Genomic DNA, 27,798 nt, shown 5'->3' with positions numbered 1-27,798 from the left:
TGGAGATGAGCTTTGAGGTCCCATGTATGCTCAAGCTATGCCCAGTGTTGAAGAAAGAACCCATGCCTGTGGATCAAGATGGAGAACTCTCAGCTCCGTCTTCAGAACCATGTCAGCTTGCATGCTGTTATGCTTCCTACCATGACAATAATGAACTAACCCTCTGAAACTGTAACCCAGCCAAAATTAAATGTTGTTCTTTATAAGAGCTGCTGTGGTCATGATGTCTCTTCATACTTCATAGCAATAAAACCCAAACTAATACAGACTATTGTTCTTTCACTGCCCCACCAAGACTTTTTTTTTCTCCTTCCTCATATTTCTGGTTTCAAATTATCCAAAACTTTCAATAATGCACTTTGTGAGCCTTAGTCCTGGTGAGACTTATTTTCTGTGTCCCTCTGCAGTTTGGGGAGAATTTCCTGAAGAGTTTGTCAACAGAGCCCTGCAGTGTGCCAATTTGTCCATAAGATGGTTTCTCAGTTGAGCAAATCTATACTATTTACTGTAAATAGCATCACTGAACTCTGCTTATTAGAATACACTGACTGGATGCAAACTGTCCAATTAGTATCAGCTGCTAAATAAAAAATTACCTCTGGTAGTTAAGAAATCCATGTTTGGGACTCTCATTCTGACCAGCAGCACAGCAGGATCCGCACAGTGACCAGCAATCAGAACTCGCGGCCATAAAACAGAAGTGATTGTGTTTCCCAGGTGAGAGGATACTCCACGGTGGGGGATTCAATCAGCTTTAACTCACCCGGGTAAACCACAGAAGAGATCCCAGTTCAGCCAGATGCTTGGTCGCCAGTCCAGAGCCACACGCCAACATGCTCTGGTCACTATTCCAGACTGAACTGTGGACATCACAACATCACAGACTAGAATTTCCAGTCCAGAGATAACCCCATGGAGCAGAAAACAATTGGGACAGACCTTAGGTCACCCAGACATCCCCTGGAAAAGACTTGGGTTCCTCGGGCACCCCAGGAGCCAGCCCAGAGCCAGAGCCAGGAACAGAGGTGCCAGCAAAGAGTCCTGCCTGCATGCCTGATTCACTGCCTCAGAACTGTGGGCCCCAGGGCACCAGAGACTGAGTTTCACTGTCGGGTGCAAACCCACGGGGAGGAAAATGGCTAGTCTGATCTCAGAGCACTCAGCTGATACCACCACCCAGAAAAGGTCTCTGGAAAAATTATCCAGTTTAGGCAGATGCCAAGGCTCCCAAAGGCCAGAAAGGCAGAGCCATGTGTGTCTGTGCCTGAGGGTTCTACTCTCCATCCCGGACAGAACGGCAGTCCCCAAAGCAAAGACTGGGTGTCCCTGTAAGGAGGAAACCCCACAGCGTGGAGATCATCAGGTCTAACACTCAGGACACCCAGCACCAAAAGCAGACTCTAGACTCTAGCCTTCTACTGCAGGCAGGAGCGCTGTGCTCAGCCTCCATTATTGAGTAACACTAGGGCACTGGGGCACACAGCTGCATCCTCAGACCTACAAAAACCAGAGAGCCATTACAGCAGCCCTCAGATACTGTGCCAAGTATCATCCAGTTATCCCTAGCTATTCTGACAAAACTGTGGAAATCCCTGTTCCTTCAAGAGGGCTGCACCCAACAATTACACCTTAAGAGCAACAGCTGTTGCTCACTAAATTCAGAGCAAGAAACCCAGCAGCGGCATCACCAGGACCTCTCCTGATGAGAGGAGAGCCTTCCTGAATACCACAGTTACCATACAGGTCCATACACCTATGACAATTCCTGAGAAGCACCACTATTCAGTTGACCATACCCAAAAAGCAGAGGAGAACTTCAGAACCCAGACAAGTGGATTCTCCCCACCCCAGGACTCAGCAGGCACCAGAAATTAACAGACAACACCTGAGACAGAGAGATGGGTAGAGGCCAGCGAAAAAGCACAACCAACAAAAGGCAAAACAACATGGCATGCCCAGAACCCAGTTATCCAGGGGCAAGTAGCCCTGGACACCCTAACATAAGTGAAATTCAAGAAGATGACCTTACATCTATGCTAATGCAGAGCTTAATGGAGGAAGTAAATAAAATTCGTGAAGAATTAGGGAAAGATATAATAAAACAGATTATGGTCATCCGTAAAGAAATACAGGAAGATGCAGCCAAACAGTTTGTGTCACTGAAATAAATAAAAGAAACAGAGGAACGTTCAAACAAACAGCTGAAGGAATTGAAGGAAAAACAGGAAAATACAGTCAGACAGGTGAAGGAAATCAACAAAATGGTTGAAGATCTGAAGATAGAATTGGAAGAATTAAATAAAACACAAACGGAGGAAATCATGGAAGGGGAGAACCTAGGAAAGAAAACAGGAGGTAAAACATGAGGTAAGCATAACCAACAGACTACAAGAGATGGGAGAAAGAATCTCAGGTGTGGAAGATACCATGGAAGAAATTGATGTATCCGTCAAAAAAAAAAAATAATGAGCCTGAAAAATTCCTGACACAAACCATCCAAGAAACCCAAGACAACATAAAAAGACAAAACCTAAGAATAATAGGAATAGAGGAAAAAGAAGATTCCCTCCTCCAAGGCCCAGAAAATATTTTCAACAAAATCATTGAAGAAAATTTCCCCAATTTAAAGGGGAAGCCTATAAGAATACAAGAGGCCTACAGAACACCTAATAAATTAGACCAGAAAAGAAAATCCTCCTGTCACATAATAATCAAAACAGTAAGTATACAGAACAAAGAAAAAATACTAAAAGCTGCAAGGGAAAAAGGCCAAGTAACATATAACGGCAAACCCATTAGAATCACACCTGACTTTTCAACAGAAACTATGAAAGCCAGAAGGGCCTGGACGGATATCATGCAGACCCTAAGAGAACACAGATGTCAGCACAGGCTACTATACCATGCAAAATTCTCAGTCCTCATAGACAGAGAAAACAAGATACTCAATGACAAAAACAAATTTCCTAGAATTCAATGAAAATGAAGGCACAACATACCCAAACTTATGGGACACAATGAAAGCAGTGCTAAGAGGAAAGTTCATAGCACTAAGTGCCTTTAAAAGGAAATTCAAAACATCTCATGCAAGCAAATTAATGGCTCACTTAAGAGCCCTAGAAAAAAAGAAGCAGACACACCAAAGAGGAATAGACGGCTGGAAATAATCAAACTCAGGGCTGAAATCAATAAATTAGAAACAAATAAAACAATTCAAAGAATCAATGAAACCAAGATCTGGTTCTGTGAGAAAATCACCAAGATAGACAAACCCTTAGCCAAACTAACTAAAAGGCAGAGAGAAACTATCCAAATCAACAAAATCAGAAATGAAAAGGGGGACATAACCACAGACACTGAAGAAATCCAAACAATAATTAGGTCTTACCTCGAAAGTCTATATGCCACAAAATTTGAAAATCTAAATGAAATGGACAGTTTTCTTTTTTTTTTTTTTAGATATATTTATTTATTTTACATGGTGGGTGTCCTATCTGTAGGCCACTTGCATGCCAGAAGAGGGCATCAGATCCTAGTATACATGGTTATGAAGCACAATGTGGTTTCTGGGAATTGAACTCAGAACCCTGGGAAGAGCAGTGTTCTTTTTTTTTTTAATTTTTTTTTAAATTTTATTTTTTTCTTATCAGTTACATTTTATTAACTCTGTATCTCAGCTGTATCCCACTCCCTCATTCTCCCAATCCCACCCTCCCTCCCTCATCTCCCCCATGCCCCTTTCCAAGTCCACTGATAGCAGGGGACCTCCTCCCCATTCATCTGGTCCTGTTTTATCAGGTATCTTCAGGACAGGTTGCAAAGTCCTCTTCTGTGGCCTAACAGGACTGCTCCTCCCTTGGGGGGTGGGGGATCAACGAGCCAGCCATTGAGTTCCTGTTATTACTATGGACAATTTTCTTGACCAATTCTACATGCCAAAGCTAAATCAAGACCAGGTAAACCAATTAAATAGTCCTATATCCCCTAAGGAAATAGAAGCTGTCATCAAAAGTCTACCATGCAATAAAAGCCCAGGGCCAGATGGTTTCACCGCAGAATTCTACCAGACCTTCAAAGAAGAGCTAACTCCAATTCTCTTCAAACTATTCCACAAGATAGAACAAAAGGAACACTACCAAACTCATTTCATGAAGCCACAGTCACCTTGATAACTAAACCTCACAAAGACCCAACAAAGAAAGAGAATTTCAGGCCAATCTCCCTCATGAACATTGATGCAAAAATACTCAACAAAATACTTGCAAACCGAATCCAAGAGCACATCAAAGACATCATCCACTATGACCAAATAGGCTTCATCCCAGGCATGCACATGCAGGGGTGGTTCAATATACGGAAATCCATCAATGTGATACACCACATAAACAAACTGAAGGAGAAAAACCACATGATCATCTCCTTAGATGCTGAAAAGGCATTTGACAGAATCCAACATCCATTCATGTTTAAAGTATTGGAGAGATCAGGGATAAAAGGCACATACCTGAACATAGTAAAGGAAATATACAGCAAGCCTATAGTCAACATCAAACTCAATGGAGAGAAACTTAAATCATTCCCACTGAAATCAGGGACAAGGCAAGGCTGTCCACTCTCTCCATATCATTTCAACATTGTTCTTGAAGTCCTAGCTAGAGCAATAAGACAATTGAAGGAGATCAAGGGGATACAATTTAGAAAGGAAGAAATCAAAGTATCACTATTTGCAGATGATATGATAGTATACCTGAGTGACCCCAAAAACTCTACCAGGGAACTCCTACAGCTGAATAACACCTTCAGCAAAGTGGCTGGATACAAAATTAACTCAAAAAAATCAGTAGCCTTCCTGTATACAAAGGATAAAAGGGCCGAGAAAGAAATTAGGGAAACAACACCCTTCACACTAGCCACAAAGGACATAAAGTACCTTGGTGTGAACCTAACCAAGCAAGTCAAAGACTTGTATGAAAAAAAAATTCCAGTCTCTGAAGAAAGAATTAGAAGAAGATATCAGAAGATGGAAAGATCTCCCATGCTCATGACTTGGCAGGATTGACTTACTAAAAATGGCCATCTTACCAAAAGCAATCTACAGATTCAATGCAATACCCATCAAATTACCAACACAATTCTTTACAGACCTTGAAAGAAAAATTCTCACCTTCATATGGAACAACAAGAAACCCAGAATTGCTAAAACAATTCTCTACAATAAAAGATCTTCAGGAGGTATCTCCACTCCTGTTCTCAAGCTGTACTATAGAGCAACAATACTAAAAACCTCATGGTACTGGCATAGAAACAGACTGGTGGATCAATGGAATAGAATAGAAGACCCTGACATAAATCCACATACTTATGGACACCTGATTTTTGACAAAGATGCCAAATCCATTTAATGGAAAAAAGACAGCATCTTCAACAAATGGTGCTGGTCTAACTGGAAGTCTACATGTAGAAAAGTGCAAATAGATCCATACTTATCACCCTGCACAAAACTAAAGTCCAAGTGGATCAAAGACCTCAACATAAAACTAGACACACTAAACCGCTTAGAAGAAGTGGGGAATATCCTTGAACTCATTGACACAGGAGACAGCTTCCTGAACAGAACACCAACAGCACAGGCTCTAAGAGCAACAATCAATAAATGGGACCTCATGAAACTGAAAAGCTTCTGTAAAGCAAAGGATACTGTCCTCAGAACAAAACGACAGTCTACAGATTGGGAAAAGATCTTCACCAACCCTATATCTGACAGAGGGCTAATATCCAGCACATATAAAGAACTAAAGAAGTTAAACAGGAAAAATCAAGTAATCCAATTAAAAAATGGGGTACAGAGCTAAACAGAGAATTCTCTGCAGAGGATATCGAATGGCAGAGAAACACTTAAAGAAATGCTCAACCTCATTAGCCATTAGGGAAATGTAAATTAAAATGACCCTGAGATTTCACCTTACACCCATCAGAATGGCCAAGATCAAAACTCAAGAGACAACACATGCTGGAGAGGTTGTGGAGAAAGGGGAACCCTCCTCCACTGCTGGTGTGAATGTAAACTTGTACAACTACTCTGCAAAGCAATATGGCGTTCTATTGGACAACTAGGAATAGTGCTTCCTCAAGATCCAGCTATGCCACTCCTAGGCATAGATCCAAAAGATTCTCAAGTACACAATAAGGACATTTGCTCAACCATGTTTGTAGCAGCTTTATTTGTAATAGCCAGAAGCTGGAAACAGCTCAGATGCCCCTCAGTGGAGGAATGGATGCACAAATTGTGGTATATCTACACAATGGAATATTACTCAGCAATAAAAAACAAGGAAATTATGAAATTTGCAGGTAAATGGTGGGATCTGGAAAAGATTTTCCTGAGTGAGCCATCCCAGAATCAGAAAGATGCACAAGGTATATACTCACTCATATAGACATATAATATAGGACAAACCTACTAAAATCTGTACAGCTAAAGAAACTAATCAAGAAGGAGGACTCTGGCTAAAATGCTCAATTCCTATCCAGAAAGGCAAAGAGGCTGGACATCAGAAGAAGGAGAAAAGAGGAAACAAGTCAGGAGCCTGACACAGAGGACCTCTGAAAATCCCTGCCCTTCAGACTATCAATGTAGAAGCTGAGACTCATGGGCAACCTTTGGGCAGAGTGCAGAGAATCTTACAAAATAAGTGGGAAACAGTAAGATCAGGAGAGGACAGGAACTCCATAAGAAGAGCATCAGAACCAAAAAATCTGAGCACAGGGGTCTTTCCTGGGACTGCTATTCCAACCAAGGACTATGCATGGAGATAACCTAAGACCCCTGCACAGATGTAGCCCATGGCAGCTCAGTATCCTCGTGGGTTCCATTGTGATAGGAACAGGAACTGTCTCTGACATGAACTGATTGGCCTGCTCTTTAATTACCTCCCCCTGAGGGGGAAGCAGCATTACCATGCCATAGAAGAGGACAAGGCAGCCACTCCTGATGAGACCTAATTGACTAGGATCGGAAGGAAGGAAAAGGGGTCCTCCCCTATTAGTGTGCTTGGGGAGGGGCATGTATGTAAGGGTGGAGGATGGGAGGGATTGGGACGGGAGGAGGGAGGGGATGGGGGATACAAAGTGAGTAAAGTGTAATTAATGAAGAAAAATAAAATAATAAAAAAAAGAAATCCATGTTTGGACCAAGTCCAGATATCTTTCCCCTAAAAATGAGTACCATGAAAGCAGAAGCACTCATACATTCTCTCTCTCTTTCTGTCTTTGTCTTTGTGCATCTCTCTTTTCCTCTTTCCCTCTCTTTTTTCTCTCTCGGTGTATTTGGTATGTTTGATGTAATAATAGAAAAAGGCCCACAAGTGGATTAAAACACAGCAGCAATTGTTTTGATTGTAATCTTCCATGTTTCCTTTCACACTCAGAAGAAAAATGTAAAAACTTTCATAATATCATTGAGTTTCAAAGTAGTGAAATGTTAAGATGAAATTCACTAGAGCATGTAAGTGATATGATAGATGTTTCTCGTTCACTATGGACTAGCTCCAGGTCATTATCCTTTTTAAGGAAAGCACACTGCTGTTTTGTATCTAAGTAAGAGCCCCAAAAACTACTCACAAATGACAAGTTAGTTACTAATAACTTGGAGTAAATAATGATCAAGCTTGAAGTGGAAAATAAGAACAAAGCCATGTTTAGACTTATCAGGAATGCATCCATTTATTTAGTAAAACAAATATATATGACTAGTAAAAAAAACATGGACATGAGCATTAATGATGAACGAGAAAATGAAGACAGATGGTGCCATATGCCCATAACCTAAGCATTTGGAAGTTAGAGGCAGGATGAAAAAGAATTCAAGGCCAGCTTCTGCTATGCAGTGAGTTCAAGGTCAGCTTGGGCTCTGTGGGACACTGGAGGTGGGAAAGGAAGTATAGGAATGGGTGTATAAAGAAAGTAACTTGATGCTAAGCGGGAACATCAGGAATTTCTTCCCAGAAAAGGTGATATTGGAATGTGTTGAAAGATGTGTAAGAGGTTTCTAGAGAAGGGAACTGCATCTGTAAATGTCTTGGTTTAAAAGAGCACAGTTTCTTCAAAGAATGGCTTGGCTGGAAGGAACACAGCACATCGACTGGAGTGAATGAAGGAAGAAGGTGCTAAGGCTAGAACGTGGAAAGTTCTAAATGCTAACTTATGGAATTTGGATCTCTATATAGCATACCCTGCAGTGGTTTATGAAGAGAGATGATATGGTGCAATTGTATTTCGCAGAAACCTCTCTAGCAGAATGTGGAAGGTAGCTTAGAAAGTGTGAAACTGGATCTACAGAGACCAGTTATAGATCTGTTATAATTCTTACAAGAGGAGCAGCAAAAAGCATGACTGAAGGTAGGATAAAAATGGGAATAATACCCAAGACTAGAGGAAGAGGAAGTGGCTTTGTATCAGCAACCATGATGAGAAACTCAGAAGAAAATAGGACTATGTTGAGAGTTTGAATTTCATTTTCTTTTTTTAAATTTTTTTCTTTTTTTATTTTTTTTGCATTTTTTATTTTATTAATTACACTTATTCATTTTGTATCCCCCCATAAGCCCCTCCCTTCTCCCCTCCTGATCCCACCCTCCCTCCCCTTTCTGCATGCATGCCACTCCCCAAGTCCACTGATAGGGGAGGTCTTCCTCTCCTTTCTGATCTTAGTCTATCAGTTCTCATCAAAAGTGGCTGCATTGTCCTCTACCGTGGCCTGGTAAGGCTGCTCCCCCCTCAGGGGGAGGTGATCAAAGAGCAGGCCAATCAGATTATGTCAGAGGCAGTCCCTCTTTCCATTACTATGTAACCCACTTGGACACTGAACTGCCATGGGCTACATCTGTGCAGGGGTTCTAGGTTATCTCCGCGAATAGTCCTTGGTTGGAGTATGAGTCTCTGGGAAGTTCCCTGTGTTCAAATTATCTTGTTCTGTTGCTCTGCTTGTGGAGTTCCTGTCCCCTCCAGCTCTTACTATTTCCCACTTCTTACATAAAATTCCATTCACTCTGCCCATCAGTTGGCCATCAGGCTCAGCATCTGCTTTGACAGTCAGAGAAGCACTTAAAGAAATGCTCAACCTCATTAGCCATTAGGGAAATGCAAATCAAAACAACCCTGAGATTCCACCTTACACCCATCAGAATGGCCAAATGAAAAACTCAAGGGACAACACATGCTGGAGAGGTTGTGGAGAAAGGGGAACCCTTCTCCACTGCTGGTGGGAATGTAAACTTGTACAACCACTCTGGAAATCAATCTGGCACTTTCTCAGACAACTAGGAATAGCGCTTCCTCAAGATCCAGCCATACCACTCCTAGGCATATACCCAAAGAGGCTCAAGTACACAAAAAGGACATTTGCTCAACCATGTTTGTAGCAGCTTTATTTGTAATAGCCAGAAGCTGGAAACAACCCAGATGCCCCTCAACTGAAGAATGGATGCAGAAACTGTGGTACATCTATACAATGGAGTATTACTCAGCAATGAAAAATAAGGAAATCATGAAATTTGCAGGTAAATGGTGGGACCTGGAAAGGATCATCCTGAGTGAGTTGTCCCAGAAGCAAAAAGACACGCATGGTATATACTCACTCATATAAACATACAACATAGAATAAACCCACTAAAATCTGTACATCTAAACAAACTAAGCAAAAGAGAGGACCCTAACTAAAATGTTCAATCCCCATCCTGAAAGGCAAAGAGGATGGACATCAGAAGAAAAAGAGAATAGGAAACAACCTCGGAACCTGCTACAGAAGGCCTCTGAAAGCCAGAAGAAAACAGGAAACAACCTTGGAACCTGCCACAGAGGGCCTCTGAAAGCCTCTGCAGTACAGACTGTCAAAGCAGATGCTGAGCTTGAATTTCATTTTCTATCTGGGTTTTGAAGCCATTAGTTGAGTGCAATCAGGAGCATGTTTTGATATACAAAAATGAGTTTGGTTTACATAAGCTAAAGTTCAGTCATTTGTGAAATATTGGTTGGACAAATCATGACTAGCATACAAAACTAGGGATATATTTGAGTTGATTCAGGAAAGTGGTTCTTGATGCTAGGCAATGAAAGAGGCACCCAAAGGGAAGGAATATGGAGCAAACAGGTAAACTCAGTCATGTGTCACCAAGAGAACATTGAAAGTATCATTTAAAGAATTTGTATTTTATGATTCAGAAATATAATCAGTTCCCTCTCATAATGACTTCCACTGATTAATTTATTCTGATGTATCAGAACTAATCCTAAGTGTCTTGAATTTAATAGCTCTATTTATAGCTTTATATGAGTCAGTAAGTCATAAATCCTTGTAAACTCTGTGCGTTTGAGAACAGCCCTCACACTGTGTGCTTCCAGACTGCAGGCAAATGGTAACAGAGTCACTGCCTTCCAAAAAGCAGTGATTGAAAAATTGGAGGCTTTGAATATAAGCTAGACAGCTTTTAAACTGATTTAGCGTTAATTAATTAATTCAGTTTTAATGACTATGTTTTATATTCCCTTGAGATCATGCTTCATCCACGGCCTCTAATATGTATTTATTTCAGATTTCAAGAACTTCTTATATTTTTTCTGACATTCATGTTAATGACTAGATGTATAATTTTTGCCTGTTTTAACTAGTTATATTAAAAACATTTTAGTTAATTTTCTCATGGATGACATGCTTAAATTAATTCTAACCTGTTTGCTAGCTGTGTTGGTTTACTAGAAAGATATGTCTGCCAGAAACAGTTGCTGTGGACGCTAGGTAATAGGAATTGATTATGATATAAATTGATTGGCATATTTAACAACCAACATAGACATTTATTTTCTTCCAACAGCCATGAAACAAATCATCAATGTTGAGTGATATTTTAAATCAACAGATGAGACAAGGGAGACTAATCCAGGGAATTGTTTTAATGGTGGTCATAGGGTTTTGTTCTTGTTTTCATGGTGCCCTTTAAAGTTAAAATGCAACATTTGAGGAGAGAGAAACTTACAAACCAAAAGTTCACAAAATCCTTTTTTGAACAGTAAATATTTAAAAGTATATTAGGAAAAAAATCTCATCAGAATTGAATTCAGGAAGTTGCCAGACAGAAAAAAGAAAGTTCATATGTACTAAGCAGGGCCGGGTTAAAATTTAACCCGAGACTTAGAAACACTGTTTCTTTTAGAGCTCCTATCCTTTCCATATCATACTAACTTCCCTTCTTTCATATGATTCCCTGCACTCTGCCGAGGGTTTGGTTATGAGTCTTAGTGTCTGCTTTGAAACACTGCTAGGTAGAGTCTTTCAGATGCCTTTTGTGGTAGACTCCTGTCATAAGTTCAATGCACATCCCATTTGTCTTTCTAAATGAGGATATATCTGGGCACAGGGTCTTTTCTGAGACTAACACTCAACCAAGGACCATCTATGGATATAACCTAGAACTTCTGCTCGGATGTGGCCTGTGGTAGCTCAGTAACCAAGTAGTTTTCCAAAGTAAGGGGAACACGGACTATTTCTAACAGGATCTCAAGGGCAGGCTGTTTGACACCCCCCCCCCCAGGGGAGGAGCAGTCTGTTAGGCCACAGAGGAGGACTTTGCAGCCAGCCCTGAAGATAATTGATAAAACAGGGTCAGATGAAAGGGGAGGAGGTCCTCCCCTATCAGGGGACTTGGAAAGGGGCAGGGAGGAGACCAGGGAGGGAGTGTGGGGTTGGGGAGGGAATGAGGGAGGGATACAGCTGGGACACAGAGTTAACAAAATGTAACTAAAAAGAAAAATAAAATTAAAAAAAAAGAAACACTGTTTCTAAACAGTAATGTGCTAGGAAAAACACAGTTATATTTTATACAGTTAAATACATTTTATGTTTCTTAAGAATAGCCTTACAGTTTCAGTAGCTTTAAAAATATCAGTGTGAAATTTCCATTTCCTAGTATTCTTCCTGATGATTGATATTATCAGCCTTTAAACTTTTTTTCAGCCTGTTGGATCAAAAGCAAAATACAACTGGCGCATCTTATGTTTAGCCTTCATTCATAGCTTCATATTTACATGTATAAAATACTTTAAAACAGTGTATCTGTATTGAATGCATACATTTTTTTATTCTCATCAATTATATAATTTTTTTGTGTCCTCTTTCCTGGGGAGACATGAACAAATACTGATTCAAGTCAGGGCACTAAGACAGACCAAATAAATGATTTAACCTAAGTTAGTTTGTTGAACCAATGAATGAAGTGGGCGTGGTGAGAGGTGCATGAGTGATGTACTTGACTGCCTTTCTGATGCTCTGATAAAATACCATGACCAGAGCACCTTTAGAGAAAGAGTTCATTTTGGCTCTGGTTTAGAGGGATGGTGGTGGCATCTTTGATCACAAACTAAATGCAGAGACACTGAACTGGAAGTAGTATGTGGATTTAAACTCTCCAGGCCAGTGACATACTTCCTTCAGGAAGGCCACAGCACCCAAACCTCCCAAATTACACTACCATATGGGGGCCACGTGTTCAAATGTCTAAGCCTGTGGGGGAAATTCTCATTCAAAATGCCATACTGAAACACGGGTAGCTCAGAAACAAGGGCATCACTAAAACCCACACCTATTCTAGTTTGCCTTCTCTTGCTGTGATGAGCACCTATGACCAAAAGCCACTTGGGGATGAGAGGGTTTATTTTATTTTATAGGTGATCTGCCACAGAGAAGTCAGAGCAGAAACCACAGCAGGGCAGGAACTTGAAGCAGACACCCAGGAGGAATGCTGATAACTGGCTTCCTTTCTGGCTCACTACTTAGCTAGATGTTTTTATTCAGTGCAGGTCTATCTGCCTCGGGATAAGGCCACCCACAGTGGAGTAGGCACCCTTAAATCAATCATCAGTTGAGGAAACCTTTCATAGATGTGAACACACAGCAGTCTGAGTGAGGTAATTCTTCAACTGAGGATCTCTTCCCAGGTGATCTGGGTTTGTGTAAAGTTGGCAATAAAAACTAAGCAGCACACAAGCCTCACAGGAGTGTAGCTTTCAAGCTACAGATCTGAAACTCTCTACTCAGTTTTCATGCAGCTTCACTAAAGAGAGCCTCCCAGCATTATTTACTGCTTATAAACAGTAAACTGGGGAGGAGCCTCGTGAGTCTTGTAGCTTTCTAAATTTCCTGAGCCTGGTAAGTTTTATGATCTTGACCCTTATAAGTTTCTCATTAAGAAACTTTCTCCAGGGCTAATGTTTTCTACTTAGACACAATAGCTATACTATCTAAGCAGTGTATTTTGCATTAAGATATTCCATCTAAATGGTGCACTTTACATTGTTTTGTATTGGATGCTGTGAATAATACAGAAATGATTTCATGTACACAGGAGGATGTACATAGGTTTATGTAAACATCACATCCTTTTATATGAATGAAGTGGCTATCATGGACTTTGGTGTCTGTGGTGGACGTTGGAACTAGTTCCCCACAGAAGCTGAAACAACTGTTGTTTAATTTTAATTTACATTTTCCAGTTGCTTGTGGAGATCAGCACGTTTTTCACATTTTCATTCCTGTGTCTCCTTTAAATTGGTAGTTCACAGCAGTGCTGTGGTTTCTTATTTCACATATCTTGTATTTCAGAGTGAGGTCAGGGAAGGTGCCTTCAGGAGCAGCTCTCAGATGCTATTTTATTTTGTTATTAATTGTTTTTATTTTTATTAATTACAGTTTATTCACTTTGTATCCCCCTGTACCTCCCTCTCTCTTCCCCTCCTAATCCCACCCTCCCTGTTACCCACCCATGTCCCTCTCCCAGTCCACTGATAAGGGAAGGTCTGGAATCCCTGCACAGAGGTAGCCTATGGCAGTTCAGTATCCAAGTGGGTTCCATAGTAATGGGGACAGGGACTGTCTCTGACATGAACTGATTGGCCTGCTCTTTGATCACCTCCCCCTGAGGGGGGAGCAACCTTAGAAGACCACAGAAGAAGACAGTCAAGCCACTCCTGATGAGACCTGATAGACTAGGATCAGATGCTATTTTAAATGACAGCTTTACAAAATTGGATTTTGAAAGTCCAAGGGCAAAGTTGAGCAACACTGTTGTGTAGCCTGTGTAGGAGTTCTGTCAATTCTTGGCAAAAATTTTAGCCTCCTTAAACCTCAGACTCTGTCTGCATTTACAGAATGGTGACAATAAGGCCCACATTTGTTGGGAGGGTTGAATGTTTCTATGATGGTTAATAGATGTGTAGAGCTTAGAATAATGGCTTCTACAAGAGCCCAGCTGTCTTCATCATTGTCATTATCACCATGCTTTTTACTGCCATCCTCATTAACATTTTGTCAAAGTGAGACTGAGTGAACTAGGAATGACTGATTTTCTGTGTTCACTGGTTCTTAATTTTCCCACCCTTTCTCTGAAGGCAGCTTTTCACTCCTAAAATTTATGCATTTATATACTTAATGGCTGAAAAAAGGTGAGGAAGACAGAAACAAAGGAGACTTGCAGCAAATGGAGCATATGCTTGGAGTGGACAAGTTCTGCTGCTCTGGACCTTCTGATGACATTTTTTTTGGCATGTGATTGGGAAAACTTGTTTCAAGAGGCCACTTTTCTCATTAAACTAATTTGAAAGAGAATAAGAAGCATGCCTGTTCATTTAGCTTGCTCTCAGCAAAGGCTCAGGAGTCCTGCTGTGGCACTGATGTATGACAGTGGCTTGCTGTATTTTAAGATATTTAATTGTCAAGAATGGCTATGTATATTCAAGGCACATGGAGCCTAGTGAGTTGGCACACACTATTCAGTATGGGTAACAATCAACAAATCCACTTCCAACACAACCCATGCTGCACATTAGGTTCCTAGAATGCACTCATGTCAACTGTCAGTCTGATAAATATCTCTCATTTTCTATACTTTCTGGCCACCAGCAATCATATTATAAGCTCTGTCCTTATCTGTTCATCTATTGGTAGACACTTAGTCCATTCTGAATCTTGGCTATTGCTTCTTCAACCTAAAAATTTCTTTCTTTTTTGATATACTCAGAAGTAGAGTTTCTGGGCCCCTTAATTTTTTGGGGGAACCTCTGTACTCTTTCCCATCATGGTTTCAGTAATATGCATTTCTGCCAAAAGTGTGCAAGGCCTCCCAGGGGCTCACTTCACAATTTCTTGTTAAATCTCTTCTTGTTGGTAGCAGCCATTCTAAAAGATATGAAAAATATCATATTGGGTTTTCTTTTGTATTTTTTATGTCTGATTACTAATGTTGAGGACCTTTCCAAATAACAATTGGCTGTTTATTTTATTTTGAAAAGTGTATATTCATGTCATGTGATTTCATATTATTGAATCATTTGGCTTCTTTATGTATTTTGAAGAGTAACCTCTTATGAGACATGGCTTTCAGATATTTGTCCAATTCTACAGGTTAGATATTTTTTTATTCTGAAGACTGCTTCATCTGCTTTATTGGCTCTGCAAAAGCTTTCAATTTTAAAGTCACATATTTCTTTTCTGCATTTGTTGCTTGTACTTTGGACATTGTAATCCAAAGCCCTTGTCCAAACCAATGCCGCAGTGCTGCTGTGTTTTCTTTTGGATGTGTTATCCCTTTTTTGATTAAATGTTTAATCTTCTTGGCATTGAATTTTGTGTGCAATGTTAGTCACCTTTCTGTTTTGGCATCTAGCTTTAAGAAACTATCCCATTGTGTGTTTTGATACCCTATTGAAAATCAGTTGACTGTGAATGTACGCATACATCTCTAGGCTCTCTAACTCATTCCAGTGCTCCCATTGTGTATTTATATGCCCATAACATGAAGGTTAGATTGATAAAGTTTTTTTTTAGTATATTTTGGAAATAGAGATCACGATGGCATTGATTCCTTTTTTTTGCTTGTGATTGCCTTTTACCGTTTATATTCTTTTGTAATTCCATATGAATTTTAGGATGTTTCTATTTCTGTAAAAAAAAAAAAAAAAAAAAAAAGGTCCTTTATATTTTATTGGAGATTGTAGTGATTCTGTGCATTTTTTCAGTGTTATGCATTTTAATAGTATTAATAGTTTTTAAAATTATTAATTACATTTTATGCACTTTGTATCCCCCCCCATAAACCCTTCCCTCCTCCCCTCCCAATCTCAACTTCCATCCCTCTTCTTCATGAATGCCCCTCCCCAAGTCCAATGATAGGGGAGGTCCCCCTCTCCTTCCTTCCTTCTGATCTTAGTCTGTCAGATCTCATCAGGAGTGGCTGCATTGCCATCTTCTGTGGCCTGTTAAGGCTGCTCCCCCCTCAGGGAGAGGTGATCAAAGAGAAGGCCAATCAGATTATGTCAGAGGCAGTCCCTCTTTCTTCCCATTACTATGTAACCCACCTGGACACTCAACTGCCATAGGCTATATCTGTGCAGGGGTTCTAGGTTATCTCCATGCATGGTACTTGGTTGGAGTATGAGTCTCTGGGAAGACCCCTGTGTTCAAATTTTCTGGTTCTGTTGCTCTCCTTGTGGAGTTCCTGTTCTCTCCAGATCTTACTATTTCCCACTTCTTTCATAAGATTCCCTGCACTCTGCCCAACAGTTGGCCATAAGTCTCAGCATCTTATTTGATAGTCTAGAGGGCAGAGCCTTTCAGAGGCCCTCTCTGGCAGGTTCCTAACTTGTTTACTGTTTTCTTCTTCTGATGTCCATCCTCTTTGCCTTTTGGGATGGGGATTGAGCATTTTAGCAAGAGTCCTCCCTCTTGATTAGTTTCTTTAGGTGTACAGATTTTATTAGGTTTATCCTATATTATATGTCTATTTGAGTGAGTATATACCGTGTGTGTCTTTCTGCTTCTGGAATAGCTCACTCAGGATGATCCTTTCCAGTTCCCACGATTTACCTGCAAATTTCATGATTTCCTTATTTTTCATTGCTGAGTAATATTCCATTGTGTAAAAATACCACAATTTCTGTATTAATTCTTCAGTTGAGGGACATCTTGGTTGTTTCTAGCTTCTGGCTATTACAAATAAAGCCGCTACAAACATGGTTGAGCAAATTTCCTTATTGTGTACTTGAGCTTCTCCTGGATATATGCCTAGGAGTGGTATGACTGGATCTTGAGGAGGGTTTCCCTTTTCGACAACCTCTCCAGCATGGGTTGTCAATTGAGTTTTTTATCTTGGCCATTCTGATGGGTATAAGGTGAAATATCAGGGTCATTTTGATTTGCATCTCTCTGATGGCTAAGCATGTTGAGCATCTCTTTAAGTGTTTCTCTGCCATTCGATATTCCTCTACAGAGAATTCTCTGTTTAGTTCTATTCCCCACTTTTAATTGGATTACTTGGTTTGCTGCTTTTCAGCTTCTTTAGTACTTTATATATACTGGATATCAGCCCTCTGTCAGATAAAGGGTTGGTGAAGATTTTTTTTTCCCAATTTGTAGGCATTCGTTTTGTTTTGATGACGGTGTCCTTTGCTTTACAGAAGCTTTTCCATTTTCATGAGGTCCCATTTATTGATTATTGCTCTTAGAGCCAGTGCTGTTGGTGTTCTTTTCAGGAAGTTGTCTCCTGTACTAATGAGTTCTATGGTCTTCCCCACTTTTTCTTCTAACTGATTTAGAGTATCTGGTTTTATGTTGAGGTCTTTGATCCACTTGGACTTCAATTTTGTGCAGGGTGATAAGTATGGATCTATTTGCATTTCTCTACATGTAGACATCCAGTTGGAGTAGCACCATTTGTTGAAGATGCTATCTCTTTTCCATTGTATGGTTTTGGCATCTTTGTCAAAGATCAAGCCTCCATAAGTGTGGGTTTATTTCTGGGTCTTCTGTTTCATTCTATTGATCCACCATTCTGTTTCTATGCCAGTACCATGCAGTTTTTATTACTGTTGCTCTATAGCACAGCTTAAGATCAGGGATGGAGATACTTCCTAAATATCTTTTACTGTAGAGAGTTGTTTTAGGAATTCTGGGTTTCTTATCATTCCATATGAAGGTGAGAATTTTTCTTTCAAGATCTGTAAAGAATTTTGTTGGTAATTTGATGGAAACTGCATTGAATCTGTAGATTGCTTTTGGTAAGCTGGCCATTTTTATTATGTTAATCCTGCCAAGCCATGAACATGGAGATCTTTCCATCCTCTGATATCTTCTTCAATTTCTTTCTTCAGAGACTTGAAATTTCAAGTCTTGCAAACCGAATACAAGAACACATCAAAGATATCATCCACCATGACCAAGTAGGCTTCATCCCAGGTATGCAGGGGTGGTTCAATATACGGAAATCCATCAATGTGATACACCATATTAACAAACTGAAAGAAAAAAAACACATGATAATCTCCTTAGATGCTGAAAAAGCATTTGACAAAATTCAACATCCATTCATGTTTAAAGTTTTGGATAGATCAGGGATACAAGGCACATATCTAAACATAGTAAAGGCAATATACAGCAAGCCTATAGCCAACATCAAATTAAATGGAGAGAAACTAAAAGCAATCCCACTGATATCAGGAATAAGGCAAGGCTGCCCACTCTCTCCATATCTCTTCAATATAGTTCTGGAAGTCCTTGCTAGAGCAATAAGACAGTTGAAGGAGATCAAGGGGATACAAATTGGAAAGGAAGAAGTCAAATTATCACTATTTGCAGATGATATGAGTGACCCCAAAAACTCTACCAGGGAACTCCTACAGCTGATAAACTCCTTCAGCAAAGTGGCCGGATACAAAATTAACTAAAAAAAATCAATAGCCCTCCTGTATACAAAAGACAAAAGGGCTGAGAAAGAAATTAGGGAAACAACACCCTTCACAATAGCCACAAAGGACATAAAGTACCTTGGTGTAACCCTAACCAAACAAGTCAAAGTCTTGTATAAAAAAATTTCAAGTATTAATACTTTTGAATCATGACAAGGAAATATTTTCAAATTTATGTGTATGGGAATTTAAATTCAGAACATGGCTGCTCTGCCAAGCGATCTCATCCAAAGACCTTCTAGGTCTGTCTGATCTGGCTGGAATACAAGCACACATTTAATCTCAGAAGACATAGACATGCACATCTCTGAGTTCAAGGTCAGCCTCACATAGAACAAGGTTCAGGTAAAGAAAAGCTTTGGTCTAGACATCATGTCATATGCCTTTAATACTGGTACTCAGGCAACAGAGGATGCAGATCTTTGAGTTTTAGTCAGTTCTCTTTGGTTGAGTGAGAGAGAGGAGGCAGTTTTATTGGGACAGTGGTACAGAGACAGGTTGAAAAGAGAATACGCTACACACAGATAAAGACAGAAAGAGCTAGAGAATGAGAAGGAGCTAGAAAATTAGAACATATTGTCAAAGTTAGTATAGACCAAGCAGAGCAATTCAGTCAGAAGCTGAGAGAAGCCAGTTTGAATCAGTTAGCTTGGAGAGGAGTTTTGAATCAGAACAGCTGAGTTGAACCAGCTATCTAGAGTTCACAAAGAGCTAGTCAGAGTGAGCTTAGTCAAAAGTAAGTGCCAGAGGCTGAAAACATTCTAGGCCTATATTAGATTGTACAGAAGCAAGAGGTTTCCAGGAGTAGGCCTAGGTTAGCAAAGAGAGGCAGTAAGCTTCTGAGACAATAATCAAATCAAGTTATTTTACATATATTTCTGTGATCTTAAGTTTCCTTATTCTACATTTTATGATTTTCAGTGTATAGATCTTTTATCACTTTGGTTGTTGATTCCCTGTAGGCATTTTATTATTCTTTTCTGCTTTTGCAATTAGAATTGTTCTCTCTTTCTCTTTTGTATAGGTTAGTGTTAGTATATAGAAGCACAATGTTATTTTGGTTTGATATTCTGAACAATTATTTGTGATGAAATTCAGAGTAAGAACTAAAAAGGAAAACAAATCCTTTCTGAAATAGGAAAATTGGCTTCTTAAAGAATGAAGTCTAGGAATGGATACAGAAATTGTGGTACATCTACACAATGGAATATTACTAAGCAATAAAAAAGAAGGAAATCATGAAACTTGTAGGTAAATGGTGGGATCTGGAAAAGATCATCCTGAGTGAGCTATTCCAGAAGCAGAAAGACACACATGGTATATACTCACTCATATAAACATTTAATATAGGATAAACCTACTAAAATCTGTACACCTAAAGAAACTAATCAAGAGGGAGGACTCTTGCTAAAATGCTCAATCCCCATCCAGAAAGGCAAAGAGGATAGACATCAGAAAAAGGAGAAAACAGGGAACAAGTCAGGAACCCGACATAGAGGACCTCTGAAAGGCTGTGCCCCGCAGACTATCAAAGCAGATGCTGAGACTTATGGGCAACCTTTGGGCAGAGTGCAGGGAATCTTATGAAAGAAGTAGGAAACAGTAAGATCTGGAGAGGACAAAAACTCCACAAGGAGAACAACAGAACCAAAAAAATCTGAGCACAGCGGTCTTTCCTGAGACTCATACTCCAACCAAGGACCATGCATGGAGATAACCTAGAACCCCTGCACAGATGTAGCCCATGGCAGTTCAGTGTTCAAGTGGGTTCCATAGTAATAGGAACAGGGACTGCTTCTGACATGAACTGATTGGCCTTCTCTTTGATCACTTCCCCTGAGGGGTAAGCAGCATTACCAGGCCACAGAAGAAGACAATGTAGGCACTCCTGATGAGACCTAATTGACTAGGATCAGAAGGAAGGAGAGGAAGACCTCCCTTATCAGTGGACTTGGGGAGGGGGATGCGTGCAGAATGGGGGAGAATGGGAGGGTTGGGATGGACGGAGGGAGAGAACCACAGGGGGGATACAAAATGAATAAAGTGTAATTAGTAAAGAATTAAAAAAAATGAAGTCTAAATCAAACATGGTGGTATACCTATGCAGTACCAGTGCTTGGGTGTTGTAAATAAGAGAATTGTGAGGGCTGTAACAGCCTGAGATACATTATACAAACCTACCTCAGGGTACAAAATATCTTTGGCCCAAAATAGAGAAAGTATCCTAATTTCTGTTTAAATATATACACATTGGTTAAGTTCCATTTTGGATTAATATCAGGGAAAATAATTTTGGACCTTTTCTATTATTTTCACTCTCTAAAGCTTAAAGAAGTTCATGCTAGATGTTTTCACAGCTGTAATGCTAGCCCAAGGAAGGTAGTGCTAGTATGATAGTGAGCTTGCATCTAGAATAGGCTGCATAGAGGGACCATCTCAAAAATTAAGCCAGACAAAAAAGTCTAAACAGAAAGGAGGAAAGGAGGAAGGGAGGGTAGGAGGAAGAAGGAAAGAAGAGAGAAAGAAAATTGTTTAATTAAAAATAAAATATCTTTACCTCTGTATTTTAGATATTGTCTGTTTCATCTTCCAAGTCCTGTCTGGAAGGACAACCACTGATTTATTACCAACAATAACACCCTTTACTTAGGATATAATATATTTGCCCTCTGTACTTTACAACACACATGTAAGCTTAAGGTAGGACAGAAATTGAAAATTGGGGATTAGAAGGAATAATAGAATTTCTGTGATATCAATGTCCCTCTTGAAGAGGACAGACCTTGATAAAATGACAGAAAAGGTATTTGAAGGGGTCATCTGCTATCTATGGTACAGCTGAGGAAGAAGGACACAGTAAAGTCAATGAGAAGCATATTCAAGGGAAGCAGGTACTGTGGCTTCTGTTCTTCTGGGTCCAGCTCCATCTTCACTTCTCCAGCTGATTTACCCATTTTTATCTCTTTAAAGTCATGAAGTGTTATTTTGTTAAATCAGATGTTGAGGAAGTTATAGTTTATGATATGTAAACACATTTTTATTAAAATTTCAAGTTTGGTATTTTAGTTTGTCCATACCTGTTAACTGTCTCTTGTGGAATGTGGTCTTTGCCAGATGGAATTAGTTGAATTCTGAGGACTTTGAGGGATATAAATATGACAGCCCAGAGGAAGAAGGCACAACTACTTGGAGAAGGACTACTTGCTGCTGGTTCATCCTGTTGCTACATTTCCTGTTTGCTGATTTGCTGCTCACCCGGACTTCTGCATTTCTGAATGACTGATATTGGTGTTGTCCCCAAAAGAATCCTATGACCCCACCCAGAAGGAAGTAGCAGAGAGAACTCCATCCCTGTCCCCACTAACCTTCTTTCCCTTCTACCCAGTGTTGAGCAGTTGGAAGGGAAGTAGAGGCATTTAATAACTCTAAATAAAGTAGTTTGTTAAGAAGCAAGGTCAACAAGCAGTTGTAAGCAGTCAGCTGCTTCTACTACCCACCTTTCTTCCTTTACCTCTTTCTCCTTCTCCCTTCTTTTATCTTACTGCTTTGGCTATTTAACTTACTCAGCAGACCTAAGAAAGTCATATATAAAAATGAAAGTTTTTTTTTCTTCTTTTTCATAAAAGTCAGCTTTTATGTAGCTATTCAGTGCTATCATTTGTTTAGTTGATCATTTATTTAGTGAAACAGTTGGCCATCAAAATTACAGGAATTCTGAAAAAAAATGTGAGAGAATTTAGTTAATAAAATCAATGTATTTTATTTATAGTCTTTAACTATATGTATAGCTTGAATACAGTATTGGTAAATGACTGATTGTCCTTAATCAGGTTGGAAATTTTAGTTTCTGTCATCTTCAATATGAGGTACCACTGTCGGGGAGTGTGTAAAAATATGAGCTTAGAGATTCAGAAAGCAGTTATGGTTAAAGATAGATATTTTATGTACTTAGTTTGGCAGCTTTAAAATAGCATCTAACTTCTAAAAACCCAGTTTAACTCATTGATGTTAAAACATAATAGCTTTTAAAAATCTATTACATTGGAAAACTTTTTTGGAGGCATTTTTTGTTTCTTAACATTCATTCAGTAATTTTCTACTGTCAAATCTCTTTACCATCAAATTTCTGTAAATACTCAATTACTTCACTTGTGCATTAAGCAGTATATCTTAGGGCAAATGATCCATCACAGAGAAGAAAGAAAGCAATCATCCATCAGTTAGTGTGACCTTTTATATGTAAGGGACAGAACTTATTATCTACTTAAAACTTCTGAATTATTTGAAACCTCTCCTGAGCCACAATCATGATGTAAGATATAAAATATTTTAATTTTTTTTCTTTGCTTTATTTTGTGTTGTTTATTTCTGTTCTTTTGCTGCAGAAGTAGAAGGAACAGTGATGGCAACAGTATAATTATTTACTTTTTGAAGATGTGGGTAGAGAAAGGAGATAATATATTATTCTTTGACAAAGGCTACAGGAGTGAATCAAATTGTGAAACCCAGAGCATAGGATATAAATCAAAGAGATGGACAGTCAGGAAGAAACCTGTTAATCTAAACAATTAAGACAGCTAATAATGACAATAAAAACACAAGTAAAATAGTTCCCTAAGAACTGAGTGAAGTTAGGCACTAACCAAAGGCATGTAAGTGCACTGGATCCTTCAAATAACATAAAGTACCTTGGGGTGACTCTAACCAAGCAAGTGAAAGCCCTGTTTGGAAAAGCTTTAAGTCTCTGAAGAAAGAAATTGAAGATATCAGAAGATGGAAAGATTTCCCGTGCTCGTGGATTGGTAGGATTAACATTGTGAAAATGGTCATCCTACCAAAACCAATCTACAGATTCAACGCAATTCCCAACAAAATACTAACTCAATTCTTTACAGACCTTGAAAGAAAGATTCTCAGCTTCATATGGAGAAACAAAAAACCCAGAATCTCCAAAACAATCCTGTACAACAACAGATCATCTGGAGGTATCTCCATCCCTGATCTCAAGCTGTAGTACAGAGCAATAGTAATAAAAACTGCATGGTACTGGCATAGAAACAGAAAGGAAGATCAATGGAACCAAATAGAAGACCCAGAAATAAACCCACACACCTATGAATACTTGATTTTTGACAAAGAAGCCAAAAATATTCAATGGAAAAAAGATAGCATCTTCAACAAATAGTGCTGGTCCAACTGTATGTATGCATGTAGAAAAATGCGAATAGATCCATACTTATCACCCTGCACAAAACTAAAGTCCAAGTGGATCAAAGACCTCAACATAAAACCAGATACTCTACATTGGTTAGAAGAAAAGGTGGGGAAGAGCCTAGAACTCATTGGCACAGGAGACAACTTCCTGAACAGAACAGCACAGGCTCTAAGAGCAACAATCAATAAATGGGACCTCATGAAAACGGAAAAGCTTCTGTAAAGCAAAAGACACTGTCATCAGAGCAAAACGACAGCCTACAGACTGGGAAAGGATATTCACCAACCCTGTATCTGACAGAGGGCTGATATCCAGAATATATAAAGAACTAAAGAAGTTAAAAAACAATAAATCAAGTAATCCAATTTAAAAATGGGGAACAGAGCTAAACAGAGAATTCTCTGTAGAGGAATATAGAATGGCAGCAAAACACTTAAAGAGATGCTCAACATCCTTAGCCATCAGAGAGATGCAAATCAAAACGACCCTGACATTTCACCTTACACCCATCAAAATGGCTAAAATAAAAAACTCAAATGACAACACATGCTGGAGAGGTTGTGGAGAAAGGGGAACCCTCCTCCATTGCTGGTGGGAATGTAAACTGGTACAACCACTTTGAAAATCAATCTGGCGCTTTCTCAGACAATTAGGAATAGTGCTTCCTCAAGATCCAGCTATACCACTACTAAGCATATACCCAAAATTTGCTTAAGTACACAACAAGGACATTTGATCAACTATGTTTGTTTCAGCTTTATTTGTAATAGCCAGAACCTGGAAACAACCCAGATGTCCCTCAACAGAAGGATGGATACAGAAATTGTGGTATTTTTACACAATGCAATACTACTCAGCAATCAAAAATAAGGAAATCATGAAATTTGCAGGCAAATGGGGGGATCTAGAAAAGATCATTCTGAGTGAGGTATTCTAGAAGGAGAAAGACACACATGGTATATACTCACTTATGTAGACCTATAAGATATGATAAACATAATGAAATCTGTACACCTAAAGAAGATAAACAAGAAAGAAGACATGGAGTAAGATGATCAATCCTCATTTAGAAAGACAAATGGGATGTGCATTGGATGTAGGAGAAAACAAGTAACAGGACAGGAGCCTACTGCAGAGGGCCTCTGAAAGACTCTACCTAGCAGTTTATCAAAGCAGATACTAAGACTCATAACCAAACCTTCGGCAGAGTGCAGGAAATCATATGAAAGAAGAGGGAATTAGTATGACATGGAGAGGATAGGAGCTCCACAAGGACCAAATATATCTGGGCACAGGGGTGTTTTCTGAGACTGATACTCCACCAAGGAACATGTATGGATATAACCTAGAACCTCTGCTTGGATGTAGCCCGTGGTAGCTCAGTAACCAATTGGTTTTCCATAATAAGGGGAACAGGGACTATTTCTGACATGAACTCAATGGCACCTTTGACCTCCCCACCCCCCCAAGGGAGGAACAGTCCTGCTAGGCCACAGAAGAGGACTTTGCAACCATCCTGAAGATACCTGATAAAACAGGGTCAGATGAACGGGGAGGAGGTACTCCCCAATCAGTGGACTTGGAAAGGGGTAGGGTAGGATTGGGAGGGAATGAGGGAGCAGGATACAGCTGGGATACAGAGTTAATAAAATGTAACTAATAACAAAAATAAAAAATGTTGAAAAAAAAGCAGTTTCAAACAAACAACTCACAGAGGCTGGTCACTGCATTTGAACATAAAATTAAAAGGAAAATATCCATGAGAAAATAATTGTGATACTTGCCCAAATATGTAAAAGTTCTTATTGTCCATAAAGGTAGTCACTCAGAAATCAATTCAGGACAAGAAGACACAATCTACAGGAAGAAAATGTGTTAATAAAACTACAAAAAGAGTTTAGCTTCACTAAGGATAAAGGAAGCGCACAGAGAAAGTCCACCCAACCTTTCTCATCACAGCTTCACTTTGGGAGTGATGACTGTTTCCTAGGGAAGACATAGGGAAGTCACCCTGCAACCTTTTAAGCAGGTGAGTTAGCAGGTTATCTCAGGACCTTCAGACTATCTTAGCCTTGAATGAGCACAAATCGATGGCTGGTGCATGCTTTCACTGTGATCCCCATCACAACAGAGCAAAAATACGTGAATAGCCTACATCTCCAACAACTGGAGACACGTTAAATAAATGATGGCTACGCTTCCATTAGGATGCTGGGGAGCTATTAAATCTCTTCCTGTATGAGGGGTAGTAACACAGAAATTCAGTTAAGTGGAATAAAGGGCAGCATCCAAAACAGGTCAATTTTCTTTCCTTGGGGCCTATTGATTTTTTTAAAAAAACCCTAAGGGCAAATATATGTCTGTAGCATCAGTAACAGGTATTTGAAATGATCATCTCAAAACGGCCTGTTTTTAATGAAGAAGAAAGCTAATGCAGAGGATATTCTGGTCCCACCTTTATGGTGACATGTCAGCTTTCTCAGCTGTAAAAGAGGAGAAGCCTCCATCCCAAGTCCTATGCAGGATGCAACAGGGTCATATCTGAGGACTTTCTCTGACTATATTACAGTGTCGCTGCCTGATGTTTTAGAGTCTCTACAGTCAGAGTAGCCACATGAAAACCTTGTCCTGGCTACACTGGCAAATGTGTCTTCAAAGCTGGGCACAGGCACCCTCCCATTAGCTCTTTGTACTGAATTCCAACACTCAATGCTCCTCCTGATCTCCTCACTCCTGTCTGGATCACTAGGGTGCTCTGGCCACTTTCCATGTTCCCAGTGCCTTTACTTTGTGGATTGCTACCTTCCTTTATTAGGCCCAGTGTTCCACTGACTATTCATGCTTTAGGTTTAGAAATGCCAGAGACATCTGTGCAGGGGTTCTAGGTTATCTTTCCATGCATGGTCACTGGTTGGAGTATCAATCTCAGAAAAGATCCCTGGGCCCAGATTTTTTTTTTTGTTTGTTTGTTTTGTTTTTGCTCTCTTTGTGGAGCTCCTGTTCCCTTCAGGTCTTTCCATCTCTCCTTTCTTTCATAAGATTCCCTGCACTCTGCCCAAAGTTTGGCTATGAGTCTCAGCCTTTGCTTTGATACTCTTCATGGGTAGAGTCCCTCTGTGGCAGGCTCCTGTCCTCTTCCCTGTTTTCTCCCTCTTCCGATGTCCATCTCGTTTGCCTTTGTGAGTGAGGATTGATCATCTTACCCAGAGGCCTCCTTGTCGATTAGCTTCTTTAGATGTACAGATTTTAGTATGATTATCCTATATTATATGTATGGAGATAACCTAGAATCCCTGCACAGATGTAGCTCATGACAGCTCAGTGTCCAAGTAGGTTCCCTAGTAATGGGAACAGAGACTGTTCATGTCAAACATGAACTCAGTAGCCTGCTCTTTGATCACTTTCCCCTGATGGGGGTGCAGCCTTACCAGGCCTCAGAGGAAGACAATGCAGCCACTCCTGATGATACCTGATAGACTAAGATCAGATGGAAGGGGAAGAGGACCTCCCCTATCAGTGGACTGGGGGAAGAGCATGGGTGGAGAAGAGGGAGGGAGCATGGAATTGGAAGGGGCAAGGGAGGGGGCTACAATTGGGACACAAAGTGAATAAACTGTAATTAATAAAAAAATAGATAAATTCAAAAAAAATTAAAGAAAGAGAAGTGCCAGGGACAAATTCCACACAAGTACAGGGTCTCTTACCATAGCTTTGCTGTCTTTTAGAACTGGCAGATGTAGGTACCCTGATGTCTCCTGTGGTCCAGCATGCTCTTCAATATTCCTACCATGCCAAAT

The 27,798-nt window shown here is 39.8% G+C and overlaps 1 protein-coding gene across 1 annotated transcript in view; it reads left to right on the top strand.

Moving 5' to 3' along the window:
* The window catches only part of Gpr158 (G protein-coupled receptor 158), a 528,628-nt gene that overhangs the window by 310,085 nt on the left and 190,745 nt on the right, over positions 1-27,798 (top strand). The gene's annotated exons all lie outside the window — the stretch shown is intronic.

Source organism: Psammomys obesus, unplaced genomic scaffold, assembly GCF_907164565.1.
Source record: "Psammomys obesus unplaced genomic scaffold, mPsaObe1.curated_primary_1811, whole genome shotgun sequence".
Taxonomy (NCBI): domain Eukaryota; kingdom Metazoa; phylum Chordata; class Mammalia; order Rodentia; family Muridae; genus Psammomys; species Psammomys obesus.
This window is presented reverse-complemented; position numbering and strand designations above follow the sequence as displayed.